The sequence below is a fragment of the Vidua macroura genome, chromosome 16 (genome assembly GCF_024509145.1).
Source record: "Vidua macroura isolate BioBank_ID:100142 chromosome 16, ASM2450914v1, whole genome shotgun sequence".
NCBI lineage: Eukaryota > Metazoa > Chordata > Aves > Passeriformes > Viduidae > Vidua > Vidua macroura.
Window position 1 is genome coordinate 5717339 of NC_071586.1, and position 16230 is coordinate 5733568.

Below are 16230 nucleotides of genomic sequence, written 5' to 3' on the forward strand. Positions count from 1 at the left end.
TTGCTCTGAGAAAAAAATCCCCAAACTGCTCTGACCACAAAAATGAAGGTTTGGTCTGAAGAATGTGCAGCTACGTGTCAGCTGTCCAGGGCCTGTGGTGCAGGGCAAGATGGCAGCAGAGCTCCTGCCAGGAGGCTGGAGAAAGCACAAAGCACCAGGAGCTCTCATCTGCTGCCTTTCCAACCTGCCTGGCAAGCACTTGGGTAGGTGTGAGTAAGGATCTCCTGAAGAAATACAAAAACGGCCCACCAGGGGCCATCACCTTGAATTTGCCCTTTCAAGTGTTATCTATAAATAGGGCTCCCCAGAGCAATCCAGCTGGCACCCTCTAGTCAAGCTCATCATGATCTCAGATAAAACTGTCAAGTGGAGCCAGATCTTCAGCAGCTTTATGGAGCCATGCCAATTTCCCCTGCTTGGGAATGAACTGGAGGAGCTTCTTCCCATGCTGGAGCCTCACAGGAAAGAAAAGGGGTGAACGTGCCAGTGGTGGCTGTGCTGCAGCTCACTGATCTTTGCAGGGTGCAGGTAGAGAGGAGCAGGTGAGAATCCTCTCCAAGATTACAGAGATCTCGTGTCCCATAAGTCCCAGGTGGTGGTGGAGCCCCTGGTTTTTTGGGAATCTCACTCTGGAGCATGCCCATAATGTGGCAGTGACCCAGCTACTGTGTAAATATTTTTGAAAAGCAGCATTTGTCCCCATATTAGCAGGCAGAGAAAGGCAAGGTGGTATGGGCAGCCCAAGGTGTGGGGAAGGAGTCCTGGCTCTCCCAGGGTCTGGAGTTCTGCTTCTTGTGTTTTAGCCCAGATTTTCTTCTGGAATGTGGCATCCAGCACGCTGTGCCAAGAGATGCTCTGCCCTGTGTGATGGCAGGACTACATCCCTCCCCTGTGGATTTGCTTCCCTGTGCCTTGGCCTGCTCCTGTGACTGGTGGGGAAGCAATTCTTTTTTTAGGTGAAGAACTCCTAAGATTATCAAATGAACAGAACTGTGCAACATAAAATCTTGAATTTACTAGCTATTATTTGTATCCTTAGAAGCACAGTGTGCTGTCATCTTGCCTTTATAAAGATCAAAATCCATCCCGACAGCCTGCTTTGCCTACTTTCTCCATGGCTGAAGGCAACTTTGCAGGCCCTTGGAGCTGAAACTGTCACTTTTTGTTAATCCTGTGTGTTTCTTGTGTTTAAACTTTTGAATATATCAGTAGAGCTGGTGTAATCTCCATAATCATGACTTTATCGTACAAGAATAACTCTTGAATATCTAGCCCGAAGTTAACTCTTCTCAGACAGCAGTGACATGGGTGACAAGATGGCAAAGATGCTTTTCAGGAGATGTGGTAAAAGCTGTGGCACTGCCCAGCCCAGCAGGGTGAGGCTCAGGCTGGTGCCTTGGTTGCTGCAGGGAGATGCATGAGGCAGTGGATGGAGTGGTGCTTTCCCACTTCTGCTACTTGTATCTCACTCTGGTTTTCATTTGTAGACCTACTGTGTCCATTATCTACCACAGTGACACTTAATCCATGTGGAAAAGTCAAGGCTTAGCATTTCACTTCATGAAGCTGGTAATACATTGCAAATTAAACAACATTATTTGCTCTCTTTTCTTCTCTCTCAAGTTTGTTTCCATACAGGATGTGCTCAAGAAATGCAAGATGGAAAAAGAAAATCAATAGTCATTGATGCTAAAATATTAATGTTTTTTCAGAATGAGGGGTGGAATAGAGTGAACTCCCAGGAGTTCACAGCAGCCCTGACTGCAGCGCTGCAGAGTTTGCAAAAGCATTGGAGAGCAGAGGTAGGGCCAGCATGGGCAGGGAAAGAAGGGTCTGGTGTGAGCTGACTTTTGTGCACTCTCTGACACCTTGCAGAGTGAAATGGGCGCTGTGCAGTGCCTGTCCTGTGTGTCAGTGTGGGAATGGCAACCAGCATTGCCTGCTACCCCGTGCTCCTGGAAAAATCCTGACAGGGTGTGCATCCACCCAGGAGCAGCGGGAATGGCCCTGCAGCTTCTGCTGCCCAGCACTGTCCCACGCAGCCATGTTCCCCTGTGTGCCAGAGCCAGGGCTGTGCTCCTGCACTGGCACTGTCCCCTAGTCTGGGTAGTGAGAAACCATCGGGGAGCTGGGAACACGTGCACCAGCACTGAAACAAGTACAATTATTGTAAGGTGTGCATATGACTTCGCAAGGATTACACAGAGAACTAGGCCAAGCTTTCCCCATGCCGAGGGTGTCATCCCTCCCCGGTGGTCCAGCCCTCCCAGTTACCCCTTGGCAGCAGGTTTGTTGCCATTACTGTGCCAGAAAAGTGTGTTGGTGACAGAAAAGAGCAGACTGTGTGTGTGATCTTTGCAGGCTGCCTGGCAGAGCTGGCTCCGGCCTTGCTGGGCTGTCGTGAGGGGATCTGGCACCTCGGTTCCCAGCCTCCAGAAACACTCTGTGTTCACGCCGTCCTCCTTTTGTTCAGGTTTCCAGAGGAGTTTCTTTTTAGACAGAAGCCTTCAGATGGGATTTATGTGAACGTGAAACCCCATCAGGCATGGGCAGATTTGGGTTTCCCAGCCCATTCCTTGGGTGCTGCTGCCATCTAGGGTGTGAGCCAGCAGAGCCTCGGTGCTGGCCACGGGCAGCCACGGCCTTATCGCACTGTCCACGGCCTTATCACACAGTCCCACAGCCTTATCACACAGTCCCACAGCCTTATCACACTGTCCACAGCCTGCCCTGCAGGGTTTGCTCTGAAGCATTGATGGCAGCCAGGCCAGGGCCCACCGCAGCTGCCAGGGCTGAGCCACGTTTGGGGTTAAGCATGGTCATGGCACCTTACTGCCCAAGGAAAGACTGCAGAGGAGCAGTGTTCTGAGGTGTCACTGTGGTGTGGGGACACGGGGTTTGGTTTCTGCTGTTGCCATAAGCTCCCAGGTGTGCTGCAGGTGCAGTGACACTGCAGGGGCTGGCGAGGAGCCCTGGGCTCACAGCAGGTCTTGCCCCTGGCTGGGCAGGTTGGCTTGGTTGTTGTTTAAAGGTCCCTGTGCAGACTGGCAGGGTGCGTGGAAGGGGTCAGAGATGGCCGTGGTGTCTCTGAGCTGAAGCCCCTCTGAAGCAGACTTGTGTTCCACCTGGGCTGTACTGCCACCTTTGTTTTTGTGTCAAACAGGTCTGGTCTGCCAACCCAAGAAGTTTTTACACACACTTAGAGAGAATGTGAGCCAAAGCCAGGCTGGCTCCTGCCCAGCCTGAGGGGCACAGGGAGGGAACAGATGTTCACTCCAAACCAAAATCATTCCTGAGCTTGAATCTGCACTAATGGCTCTGGCCCTGCATCGAGGACTTCAAAGCAAAAGGAATTTTTTGGAATAGTTCCAGCTCAGGTGTAACTGAAATCCCATTTTACAGACTGTTTCCACAGACTCCATTTGTGAAACCCAGGAAACAGGACTCACTTTTCTGCAGCAAACTGGAGCCTGGCTGAGCGTGCTGACGCCACGTGGATTTTCCCTGAGCTTACCTTGGTGAGGTAAAGCTCTGAGCTCAAATTCCTGGTGAAATAAATTTACATACGGTGTGAAACCCCTCCCATCTCCCCTGGAGCCAGGTGAGGGGCTGCCAGGGCTGTCTGCCACCCTTGGTATGGCTGAAGCAGGCACTGAGTAGTGCAGATCAATAGCACTGCTGTATTATTGTGACCCTCCTGACTGAAGGAATGGCCCTTGAGATGCCTGTGGACTTCAGAACGGGAGACACGGCTGCCACAAACAAGCAAGTACATTTCTTAAACTGTTTTTTATTTTTAACCATTTCTATGAGTAGAACCAAAGCGGTGGATCTGCATCTTATTCTGGCAAATCGTTTCCCCCTTGTGCCCCCCTGTGGTACCTCCTTACTCTGCTTTCACTCAGCAATACCTCACCTTTTCTGTCATTCTTCCCTTTCCTAACATCCTCTAATTTTTTCATTATTTTAAACAAGACTGTGTTTATATTATCTGTATAGTCCCTAGTGTACAGTTGTGAGACAAAGTCCACAGGAATTTGGTGTTTTCATCTCAGTGGGAGCTGTGCTTTGTTCCAGGTTTCCTATTGATTCTGATGAATTTCAGCAACTTAGAGCACAGATTCTGACGTATTTTTCATGTGCTGTGGCTGTAGAATGAACTATGGATCAGATATTAGAAGATCTATAGTTTGAAATGCTTTGACATGTTCTTTTGGGAAGCCTTATAAAGTTATTAGTCCATGCAGGTAACTTTCCCTCCTCCATTTCTTACAAATCGATTCTTTACACAGCTACTACAACTTTTTGCTCTTTTGATGTAAGTGTAGGATTGATCAAACCTTAGAGTGTGCTTAGGAGTGGAGGCATGACTTAAAACATGCAAAATAATACTGGGGTGAACATGTCTGTGGCTTGCAGTGGGGGAGCTACTTGGTTTTACACTAAAGTTTTGGGAGTCACTATTTACTTACCATCAATAAATTTTAGTTAATGCCAGTATTTACTTAGCTGACTTGCTGCACTGTTTTAGTTTCTTTTTTTATTTTTTCATGTCTTAAAATTATGTGAAGTTGAAAGAAAATATTCTTCCCTTTGAAAGGAAGCAGAAGGCTGCACAGAGCACTTCATTGGGTAGTTCCCTGAATTTTCTTCTGGGTAGCCCCTGTTTTTCCCTTACCTTTGGAAGTACATGGCAGAAATTACTCATTGTTGCCACCCTGAGTTTTTTCCCTATTTTTTAAGGCTTCTTGGACACTTCCCCCCTCTCTGAAACACTCTTTGGAGTCCTGTGGGGCTGGTGGGAAGGTGATTCAGTTCCTAGAAAAATGTTGAGCTGGCACTTTTTAATGTGTGAGGGTTTTAGATTCATCTCAAATGAGTACACTTAAAGCTGTATTGATTTCAGTGTGCTTGGGACTTGACTCTTTTTCTTATTTCTTAATATGGATGTAGCTATTGAAGGTAGCTGCTCAGTTTAAGTGTTACAGATGGACTAAAATCCATCAGTGACTCAGAGTGCAATTAAATGCTTTCTACTTTTGGGTGTTTAGAGATTTCAGAGGCTGCTAGCAATTTGTTATGAAAACAATTTGGTTATCACAGGTATTATACATGGTATCTTTATTTACAGACTTATATCATACCCTGAAGTGATGCTTTTGGGCCACAAAACAAGAGAAGTGGGTGCTGCACTGGGGAGGCTTTCTGGGTGGGGACTGTGGTGTCCCTGCAGTGGTGACACTGTACCTCAGCAAGACTGAATATCAGCAGAGAGAAAAGCAGCTTGCTAGGTACAGGAATCAGCAATAACTAGGAATTTCAGCAGAGACCTCTAGTGCCATAAATGGCTTTAAAGTCATTGACTAATTGATGTTTGTGTCCCACAGAAAGGAAACCTTCAGCAGCTTCCCTTAGCAGCCATGGAGAGCTTGGAGCAGAGTTGTGGGGTGGATTTGCCACAGAGCCTGTGCTGGATCTGCACTGTGTGATGTGGAGCCACAGCAGGAGCCTCAGCTGCAGAGGACGTGCCCACCTGGAGTGTCATGGTGTGTGTCACCTCCTGAAGGATGGCCCCATCCTCCCCAGGGCTAACCTGGCTGGTGCCCTGCATAGGAGGGGATACCCACACCTACAGCACATGAACCAGCTCTGGGAAGCTCCAGCTCAGCTGCTGCTGCTTCAGGCCAGAAGACCCCAAACCTGATGGTTTAGACATAAAAAAGATGATTTCACTGATGAAATTGGCCTGAAACTGGTCATTGTTGGCCTGATGAAAGTGCATTTCAATAGAGGTAGGCTCTTGGATGTATGGCTTTCCCTTCAGATTTTATTTCATGACTGATTTGCTCAGAAGTATGGGGCATTGCTTCCTGCTGGCATGTCTGTCTGGCATCCACAGGTGGTGAGTGTGGAAGTGCCTTGATGGGCTTTTCCTCAAAGTGCTCTAGTAGGGCTCCTATAAACTGGGAGTTTGGAGTAACAGCCACAAGTCATTGCATAGAAATAATTTTAGACTCCAACCAATCCAGTTTGTGGTGTGGAAACACCCTTAGTGTCTTCTGAACTTCAGTTTACTTTGCTGCAACATCTCCCTTGTTTTGTAAGAGTCCCAAAACTTGTTCTTGGATAAATCCCCATTTCCCAGCTGGCTTTCAGTATGTTCCAGATCTGGTCCTAATTGTTGCAGTGTGAGCACGTGTTATGGAAAGAACAGACAAAACCCAAAATCATCCTTGGAAAAACCCTGGTATACTGATGGGTTTTGTGTGAGCATCCAAACTGTGACAGATTAGTTTCTTTCATAGATCTAAGCTGCAGAAGAAAGAAGTTAGAGATGTCCAAATGTGCATGTGAGGAGCTGTGGGTACCCCCTGGGTGTGACCACTGAGGCCCTTGCACAGGTGCTCTGAGCTTTGCTCTTTGGCTGGAGCAGGGCTCTCTGGTGTCACCCTGCTAACACCCAGTGGCTGCAGAGTGGCCTTGCTCTTCTGTGACCCCTGTGAGCACCACAGCAGGTCTCTGCTCGCAGCAGGAGCTGCCAGCAAATAGGTTTATAGAAGGGTAGTGGCAGGAGACCTGGCAGCTGATAGCAGAGCAGCTGTATTTGTTGTTTCTAGCTACCAGAACACAAAGCAGAATTAATTTAAGCTATTGTACAGGTTAATACATCTTTTAAGGTGAGAGATATTGTTTTAATATAGTGCCACCAAAATCCTAGGCAATATTTTAGTATGAAATTTTGTCTGATCTTACTAATTTTACTTGGAGAAAAACATAGAGGAAATATAAGAAATAACACATCATGTCAGGTTGCCCATCTATGATCACAGAGACCCTGCTCTTGCTGGTTGGTGCTGGTGAGAATAACTGAGACAGTGAGAGGGGCAGGAGAGCCACTTTACAGGGTGAGCTGTTTCTGCCAGCTCACCTGAGCCCTGGTTTTCAGCTGGGCAAACTGGTATTGCTCCAGATAGAGCAATTTAGCTTTCAGATGGCCCAGCATCCGCCAGAGGAGAGCCTGACTCTGCCAGGAGGTATTGTCCACCCCTGGCTCCCTGTAGGGCAATTTCCCTTGGTGCTGGTGACAGCAGTGCCACCAAAGCTGTGCCCTGCCCAGCAGGGTCTCAAGGGGCTCCTCCTTCCTGCTCAAGGGTGCTTGTAAGCTTCTTAAAGTTGAGATGTACTAAACGTGTTCCTGCTCTGCTTAACTTGGGTGGTTTTTGCTCTCCATCAGCTGATGAGGCTTGTCTCTGTCAGCCTCGTTAACGTGCTCTGGGTAGGGCTGAGATGGTCTCAGCAGTTTGTGTGTCACCCTTCTCCTTCCTAAGCTGTTGGGTGGCCCTGGCCCCTGGGGATATGAGGTTGTGTGAACTCTGTGAGGGGAGACAGGAGGAAAGGTCATTGCAGGGGTTACAAGGACAGGAACTAGGAAATCCTGTTTGAATGGGGGGCCTTCACTGCTCAGCTTGCAGTGCCCTTGCCAGAAACCTTGCTCAGCTGAGCTTGTTTTGAGGAGCCTTGGGTTCTTTTTGTCTTAGTTTTAAGCCATTAAGGGTTGTGTTGTCATGTGTCATTAAGTGACAACTCTCTCAAGGATGGGAGTTGGAGATCTTCATTCACTGTAGTAGCCTGGTGCTGGAATTCCCACATTACAGCGTGGCTCCAGGCAGTGGTGATTCAGAAGGTGGAAAAAACGTTCCCTCTGTTGGCACATCAATAACAATTCTAAAGGCATCTGGGGACAGTGTCCCTGGGAATATTCCCACTTTCCAATAGGTGAAAAGGTTTGCTACTCATTCTTTTTAATTCTTTCAGTTGCTTTAGGATGCTTAATAATATCAGACCAGAAAACTTCATCACAGCTGCCCTTCAGAAATCCTTGGGCTGAGAAGGCAGCTCTTTGGAAACACTTTGTAGCAGCACCAATGCTTTTAATACTGTGGTAAAATGAGGACAAATCTGTGCTGTTGTAAGTACATGACAGTGTAAAAAGTCTGGAAAACTGTGCAGGTAGGGTGGGAGGATAAACCCCAATGTCAGTCCCTGATGACTCCCTTTGGCTTCGCTTTCCTCCTCTGTGACTTTGTGAATACATTTGGCAGTGGCTGGAGTTCCAGTTACAGCCACACAGAGTAAAAGTGGATGTCATTGAAGATGTGCTCTGGAAAGAAGATGCAAACCTGCTGTACATAATGACATGGGATAATTTGAGGATTATTTCTTCCTAAATGGCCCGATGCAAGCGATAACTCTTCTGGACTGCAGCAAAGAGGACACAGTGTCCACAGAAGTTCTGCAGCATTTTCACATTTCCCTTAACCTTATAAACACCATTTTTAATGGGCTGTTAGCAGGATGTCAGGCTGGGAATGTTTTTCCCCAGCCGCTGAAGGCGGCAGACATGCCGTAAATGAACAGGGAAGCTGGTGCACACTGAACAGGAGAGGGCACTGGCACTCCAGCAGCTGTGCTGGGCTCAGCACCCGGACGCTGCCGAAGGACGGCTTTTTACTGCAGCTCAGCACACACACTCTCATCATCTTCTGCTCTTAACGTGAGCAAAGTCTATGAAAAGAGTGAATGAACTGCATTTATTGTCTGTGTCTGTCTGGGGACAGGGAAATCCACTTGCACCAGGTGGGAACTTTGAACTTGCTGGTGTCTGGTGCAGCTCCTGTGAATGTCTTTTTGAAAAGCTCTGCTTTAGTGTCCTTTTTCTGCACTGACATTAGGTATTCAGTACACAAACTAAGGTGACATTCATGCTGACTGAGGCGAGCTCAGGTTGTGCATTCTCTCCTGCAGCTGTGGAAGTGCAGCCCCAAGAACCTGTGTGTGCTGCCTCCCCTCCTGCCCCATCTCTCAACCATCAAACACTCTGAAAGGGAAATTCTGAAAGGCTGAATTTCCCTCCTGCTTCACAGCATTAACCACAATATACTGGGTGAGGAGCTCCGAGTCAGGCTCTGTCCCTCTGGCCACCATCCCACCATCTCCAATGGTGATGCTGATGAAGAGCTCCATGCCCTGACTCAAAATGCTGGACACAGACCTCCTTTTTTTCTTTTTTTTCCTTCTCCTCCTTGAATTTCCATACTTTTTTTTTTTTTTTTTCACCTTTTTTGCTTTGCACATGTAAAGAGTCTATCATACAGGAAAGAACCAAGTTCTGTTTGTTTTCAAATCTAATAAGTCTTAATTAGACCCAAAGTAAAGCTTTCATGGAGCTGTCAGCATAATTACAGGTTGGGAGAGCTTTCCTGCTGAATCTAAATCCAGCCCCCGGCTTCCTGGTCCTGACAGAGTGTGCCAGAGGAAGGGAGAATAAGGCAGAGGAAGGGGGAACAAGGCAGGGGTGACAGCAGCCCTTTTGCTTCTCTCCCAAGTCCTTTGCAATTTTTTTCTGCTCTGCATGAAGGTTTGTGAAAGGCAAAGCAGAATAGGCCTGACAGCAATGGAAGGAAATATATTTAAAAACATGAAAAATAGGAAGAGAAAATGTTTTATTTGCATTATTCACCAGGTTCTATTATTTATTACATTGCTGTGCTAGTGCCTGGTTTTATAACTCCCAAAGAAATGATCATGCTTCCAAGGGCAGCTTTGTGCTGCTGTCTCTTAAATATGGACTCTTGATACGAGGCATTCTTTGGCTGCTGTTGCTGTGAGGGTGGGGAGGCCCTGGCACAGGGTGCCCAGAGCAGCTGCCCCTGGATCCCTGGAAGTGTCTCAGGCCAGGTTAGAAGGGGCTTGGTGCAACCTGTGATGCTGGAAGATGTCCCTGCTCATAGCAGGGGGGTTGAAACAAGATGATCTTTAAGGTTCCCTCTAACCCAAACCATTTCACAGGTCTGTTTCAGTGCTGTTTACTTTAAATGGTGGATTTGTCAGGTCGGGTTTTGACAGGAGAAAGGTGAACACGTTTATTCTGCTTGCTGAGTTCCCAGCTCAGCCTTCTGCTGAATTTTTCCTGAGGTTATCTTGTGAGCTTGGACAAGGGCAGGCAGCAAGGTGCAGTGGAGTGATTGCCATGCTGGATTTAACAAAGGTGATGGGGCAGCAGGACCTGCTTTCCTGCCCAAGCAGGTCAGTGGGAACTTCATCCTCCTTGATGACCTGCACAAGCACTGGCTTATCCTCAGGCTCATCTAAACCAGAAGGCTGTCCTGGGCAGCAAAGGCACATTTCAGTCTTGAACAAGCACGTTTAGGAGGTCTCTGCATTTCAGCATTGTTTGTGAAGGGCTGTGGAGCTGCTGGTGTTCTGTGGGGTGGTTGGGATTGGCAGTGATTGTGCACGGCTGGGTATAAGGGAAATGTATGAGCTTAGGAGAGACTTTGCTGCACTTTTCATACTTATTACAGAAATGAGAATGCTGTTTTCTTGAGACAGGAGAGCAGAAATTTGGTGTTGATGTGGTTTGGTTTCTTACTGCAGGTTTGTGGGAACACTGTCCCTTGGAGCAGGCCCTGCAGCAGCTGCTGCCCACCACATCTCTGTGGTCATCTCAGATTAATATTTTTCCACTTATGATACAGGCAAGATTTCTACCCTGCTAAAAATCCACCGCTCATGGAGTCAATGCCTTCCAATGCCTTTCCATAGGCAAATATTTGCACATACATAAAAAATTCATGAATTTGCATGCAACGACCCATTCAGGTCCATGTGTCCTTTAATGAGACTCTGTCTGGAAGCCCAGCATTAAAAACTGTCCTGATTCAGTGGTCGTCTGAACCTTAAATAGCCTGGAAAAAATAAGGAGTTAAAATGTTTCTCTATGAGAATGCATAAATATTCAAATGCTAAACTAAAAGGGCTCTCATCTCATCCCACAAGCCATTTGAGACCATTGCTCATTCAGCCACCGGAGGATTTTAGTACTTTAAAAAAACTGCCACAAAACATCTGAAGTGTGCAAAGAGCTGTTCTGCAAAGTATCTTGTAGGCATTCTGTGATGCACCCCTGAAGGATTTATTACCTCCAGCTGGCTGGCTCGCAGCACATCCTCCTTCCTTCGTCTAGATGGCACTCTGCAGTCTGCTAAAGCCCTGTGCAAATGAGCACGGAGGGGAGGTCTCAGCAGTCACAGCCGGGAGCCTGGAACTTTAGTTGCAATTTTGTCAAACTCTGGTTCCATGAATGGGCAGGAAGGGAAAGGAAAGGGAGGGGAGAGAGCTAAGAAAAATTGCATCCATGGAACCTTTTAGAGTTTATGGGCTCTGGGAACTTAGAACAGTCTTTTCTTCTGGAGCAGGTGCTGGTGCCATAATGTTCGCCTGATAATACGTGCTGAGTATTCTCCTTAACCACTTCTACCTCTCACCTGCATATTTCTTGTCCTTGAAGGTACTTCTGAGTCTTTCTGGTACTGGCTATTTGGTCCATCTGAGCTTGTTGGCCCTTTCTGTCCCCCAGGTCACACAGCCTGGTTTTCAAAGGCTTGCAAATAAAGCAAAGGGGTTAGAAAATAAGGGTGCTCATTAGTTATATACTGACATACTGCTGAGCTGTCTCAAAGTAATACATTTTTATTTTTAAAGGCAATTCTATGTTCTTCTACAGGTTTATTTTCCTGGCTCTTCTTGGGCATGAAGAGAAATGTCTCAGGGCACCAAATACAAAGCAGGATTCAATAAAGGCAGCTTGGGGAGGATGATGAATGAATGTATGGGGATGTGCTGAAATGACTGGGGGAAGTGCAGTGAGGAAATATGAAGAGAGATGGAGGAGGTGGGAACAGCAACATGCATTTTTAAACTGCACTGAAATGGCAGCATCCCCAGTAGAAGCAGAATGCCAATGGTGCCATTTTTCCAATGGTCTGAGTTCATGGTATGCATTTCAGAATGTGAGACAGTCAAGTTCCTTAATTTTTGCGGATGTCTGGGGATGCCCAGGGTACATATGCAAGACATGTATGCAACTCCCTATATAACTTATTGTAAAACAGTGGAGTTTATTGGCTTAAATGGGATGCTTGGAGAGCATCCCAAGATGCTGCAGGGACCCTCCTTCCCCATGCTGGGGCACTTGGCTGTGGTCTTGTGCCAGTACAAATCCCCAGCACACATTGCTTAGATGTTTTCCAGGAGCAGCTCTTTGCTGGGTGGCAGCTCTCAGAGCAGGGTTTGCCAATCCCGTGCCCATTGTCACCAGGGTGTGGCTCTGCCCTGGGAGCCCACGTGTGCTGCCTGGGGTGATGGTAGGAGCACAGCTCACGTGCTCCTGTACCAGCTCCCACTGCTTCCTGCCCCTGCCATTACTCATGTCTGGATGATTACCTGCATGCCTGGAAGCACTTCCTAAAGCTCTACCCTTTAATCTCTGTCCCTCCAGCGTGGGCAGCTCTTTTACAGCTGACTCTTGCCAATGTGAGTTCAGTTTGCCAGAGTCAGGTGTGCCTCGTTTGTTGTTCAGTGTTCACCTGATTGTTGCCTGTTTGGGGCTAAGGATCTCTGGGAAATGGATTTGTAAAGCTGCTGCCCAGTCCTTCAAATCCATGCCCTCAAGGCCTGCTATCTGAAGCAAGGCAGAAGAGGATGAAATGTATGTAAACCAGGAGATTTAAGTAAATTAAGTTACATAATCTAATGGTGTCTATTGACCAAAGATGTGTCAAAAGAAAACCTACCTATCTACTTGCATGTACCCATCTTCTCTCCATCCCTATCCTTCCCTTCCCTGGCCAGGGGCCCTTCCACAAAGCATTGTGTTTTGTGTGACACTTGACCTGCAGCTCCAGCCCTCAGCTGCATCACTCGATGCTCCGCCTAAAATTAACAGGTGCTCTGAAAAGCACAATTCATGGTGTGTTCACGTGAACCCAACTCTTTCTTCAGAGCTGCTTGACCCTGCTTTGGACAGCTTTAAATTCTGTTGTGTCTGCTACCCCCAGGCCTACTTGTCCCACGGGATGAAGGCAGGAGAGTGATGGAAAAACTTCTGGTGGGTTGTCACTCATCATGGTGGCTGGGAGGTGTGACTGGATGGACCACAGGATGGACCACAGGCTTGGTCACGCAGGATGTGAGTCACTTGGGAACTGTGCTGTCCTGACATGGAGCAAACAGGGGTAGTGAGTCAGAGGTGGCCTGAGCATGCCATGGTAGAGCACCAGAAATAACCTCAGGCTCCATGGAGGAGCTGCTGACGTGGGGACAACAGGAATTTCAGCATTCTGACAGTGTGTAAGGGGGTGGCAGAGCTCCAGATGGGGTTCCCCATGGTACGAGCTGGAGCAGGCTTTGAACCTGTGTTGCTTTTAGAGCTGACATAGGTTTTCATGTCTGTCTGCTGGCCCAGCAACACCCTCACTGCACTGAGGAGCCTCTGACTGCACAGAGAACCTGCCAGGGCACAGCAGCAAGATTAATGTGTCTGGGAATTTCCTGGTGAGACTTTTTGTGCTATTTACCAGAAGTCCCTTGAAGGCAGAAATTATTGCATTAAAAGATTAAGGCATCATTAATCATATTTTTTTTGTCTTCCATTTTCTTCTGGCAGGCTGGCTCAGTATTACTGGTAAGGTTTTTTATTTTTTTTCATTTTTGTCCATTCAGAAGAATAAGTTTCTTCAAGTCTTTTCTGTGACTGTGGCATCCTCAGGTAAGAAGGAGCCTTGAGAAAATTTTGGGCAGCTGAGTGGAGTTGCTCACTATTGTGAACACTGACATTTTGACCTCCTTGCTTTCTAGGTTTCTTTTGACTGATGTATATAATTCATGGTTCTTCATAAAAATAATAGAAATTATTTTAAAAAATGTATTTATAAGATATAGTCGTTGTCCAAAGATCTTGCCTGGTGTGAGGGGGGTAATGTGGGATGGAAGGTGGTTGTAGATGTACCAATTTCTTCTGATGTGGTGGCAGGGGTTGAGATGGAGGGGTTGACCTGGTCGTGGAGCTTCAGGATGGTTCCCAGCTATGGTCTGGCTCCAGAAAGGTTCAAGTATAGTTTAGATGCCCATTTTGGAAATATTTGGGAAATGTGTCCTAACTTATAAAGCAGAAAAGTTGAAATGTAACCAAGGAAGAAATAGCCACTATGATAGAAACAGGGTGATTTTAAAATTTGCTTTGGTTATTGAGAGACTCTGCACCACGGGCCATAGATATGACAAAAAGTTGTGTCCTGGCTCCCTGGTGCTTCATTCATTTCCATGCCCACAGCTTTCCTTCTGTGCCTGGTACTACTGCGAGCAAAGCATTTCTTAATTTATGTGCTAATTAACCTGACAGAGCGAGTTGATCGTTGGGAGCCTGGGCTCCGGGCAAGCCTGTGTTTGCAGGCAGGGTTCCTTCCCTTTTATTTTAACTGGAGCAGGGAACGCGAGGCTGGAGCAGTGGGAGGCAGCGGCTCCTCCGGGGGCGGGGGTTCGGGATGCGCGAAGTGCGAGCGCTGTGGAGGATGCGGCAGCTTCAGAAATATCTGCTTTCAGCCTCCCCTTTTAATGGAAGTTTTATTTTAGAAAGTTTTAGTTAACGTCATTCTAAAGTTTATTTCCATTTTATCTTTTAAATAAAGAGGCTGTAAAGCTCCTGGCTGGGTTTTTCATTCCTGCCGGCTGGGAAAAGAGAGGTGAACGGGCTGCTTGTCTCCCGCGGGGATGCTTTAGGGGCTGCTGGGCTGCAGCCTGACCTACCTACGGCCGTGACTCACCGGGGCAGCTCCTGCAGCCTCCGGAGCTGGATCCAGCCCCTGCAAAGCCCTGTCACCTGTGCCGCTCTGTCCTGGGGCCGCTGGGTTTGCTTTGCTTCCCGTGCTGCTGCCCCAGCCTGGCACTGAGCCTGGCCAGACCCACTGTTAATGGAGAAGAGGTCAGCCTGTGCCCCGCTGGCAGCTCTGTGGGGTCTGTGCCAAAGGCTTTGCCCTGGCCGCTGGCATGGGGAGGGGGAGCAGCAGGCACCGTGTGCCGGGGGTCGCTGTGCCAGCCCACACCTCGGGGATGTGCTCAGTGGGGGAGCTGCACCCCACAGCTTTGCGGGCTCAGGGATCGCCCTCCCATCACCTACTGCAAACAAATCCAAACTGCATGGCTGGCCTCTCTGTGCTTTGCCTTAATTTCTTGTTTCCTACATGCCTGGCATAAGGTACCTTTAAGTGAAGTCATATAAAATGAGAGTCTTGTAGTGACACTTTTCCTAAAGAGGCCAGTTTTGTGTTAAGTGGGAGCATTGCAAAGGCCAGTTCCAAAGCTGGACTTAGGCCACTTTTGGGTTCATTTCCTGCCTTGTCACAGGCTCCATTCCTGCACTGGGCAAGTCACTGGAACCACTGTGGGCTTTTGATGGAAGTGTGTGATGAGAGCACCCAAATCCCTTGGATACAGGAATTCTCTGTGTTCCCACACACGCCTCAGCTGCTGCCCTGCAAAAGGTGTAAGTGCACCTCACAGATGTGATGAGCACAAGAGCAGTGACGGTATCTTGGGGGTATCTTGTATCCCCTGATGGTGTTTGTGCAGACTTCTCTCTTCCCTTGCACCTCTCCTCTTGGCTGGAGCTGTGCCTGCCCCAGGAGGGTGCACAGGTACAGCCAGTGTGTGAGGGCACTTTGTTACTGACCAACACCAGTGTTAGGACATTTGGACTGGAAGCAGACTTGCTGCTCAGTTTATTCTTTGGTTTCCTCGTGTGGAATAGGGGAATTTTGAGCATATGGATAAAGCTAAATCAAAATGATAAAGTATTTCATTTCAGACTGAGGGCATCCACACAAGAATAACTCTTCCAGAATAGCTTATCACATAGACAAACTAAAAAAACTAATATATTTTAACCAGAGGAATGAAGGAGGCATGGAGCTCTGGGTGACAAGCACAGCTCCCACAAACACATAAATCACAGATCACAATAGGCTCTTTTAGAGCTGTAGAAATGATAGTGCTGTTTTGGTAATGGAACATCCTGATCCCATCTCTACATGCATGTGCTATATTTATATTCTACACTTGTATATATTCCAATCATATATATATAAAATCCAATTTACAGATGTGGGCTTTAATTAAGAGCTCTGATGTGTACTTTTTACTAAAATAATATGATAGGAAGGAATGTAATTCATCAAAGAAACACTAAAGAAACACTGCTGAATTTATGATGAGAACAGGGAGATAATGGGATTTCTGAGATTGTATGGATACTCTTTGCAGTCATTTGAGAGGGCAGGATATGGGGGAACTCAACTGAAAATGAGTTTTTTTCTGAGATTATTTTAAACCTAA

General features: G+C 47.3%; 1 long non-coding RNA gene across 3 annotated transcripts; it reads left to right on the plus strand.

The window, feature by feature from the left end:
• Positions 1 to 379: 379 nt before the first annotated feature.
• Positions 380 to 14894, plus strand: LOC128815468 (uncharacterized). 3 transcript variants are annotated; one of them, XR_008439650.1, is made up of 4 exons: positions 380 to 3769; positions 5392 to 5792; positions 12900 to 13395; positions 13508 to 14894. It is a non-coding gene; the product is annotated as an uncharacterized LOC128815468 (long non-coding RNA). The 3 variants fall into 3 exon arrangements; XR_008439651.1 differs by having other exon boundaries at positions 5388 to 5792; positions 12900 to 14894; XR_008439649.1 differs by having other exon boundaries at positions 12900 to 14894.
• Positions 14895 to 16230: the final 1336 nt, after the last annotated feature.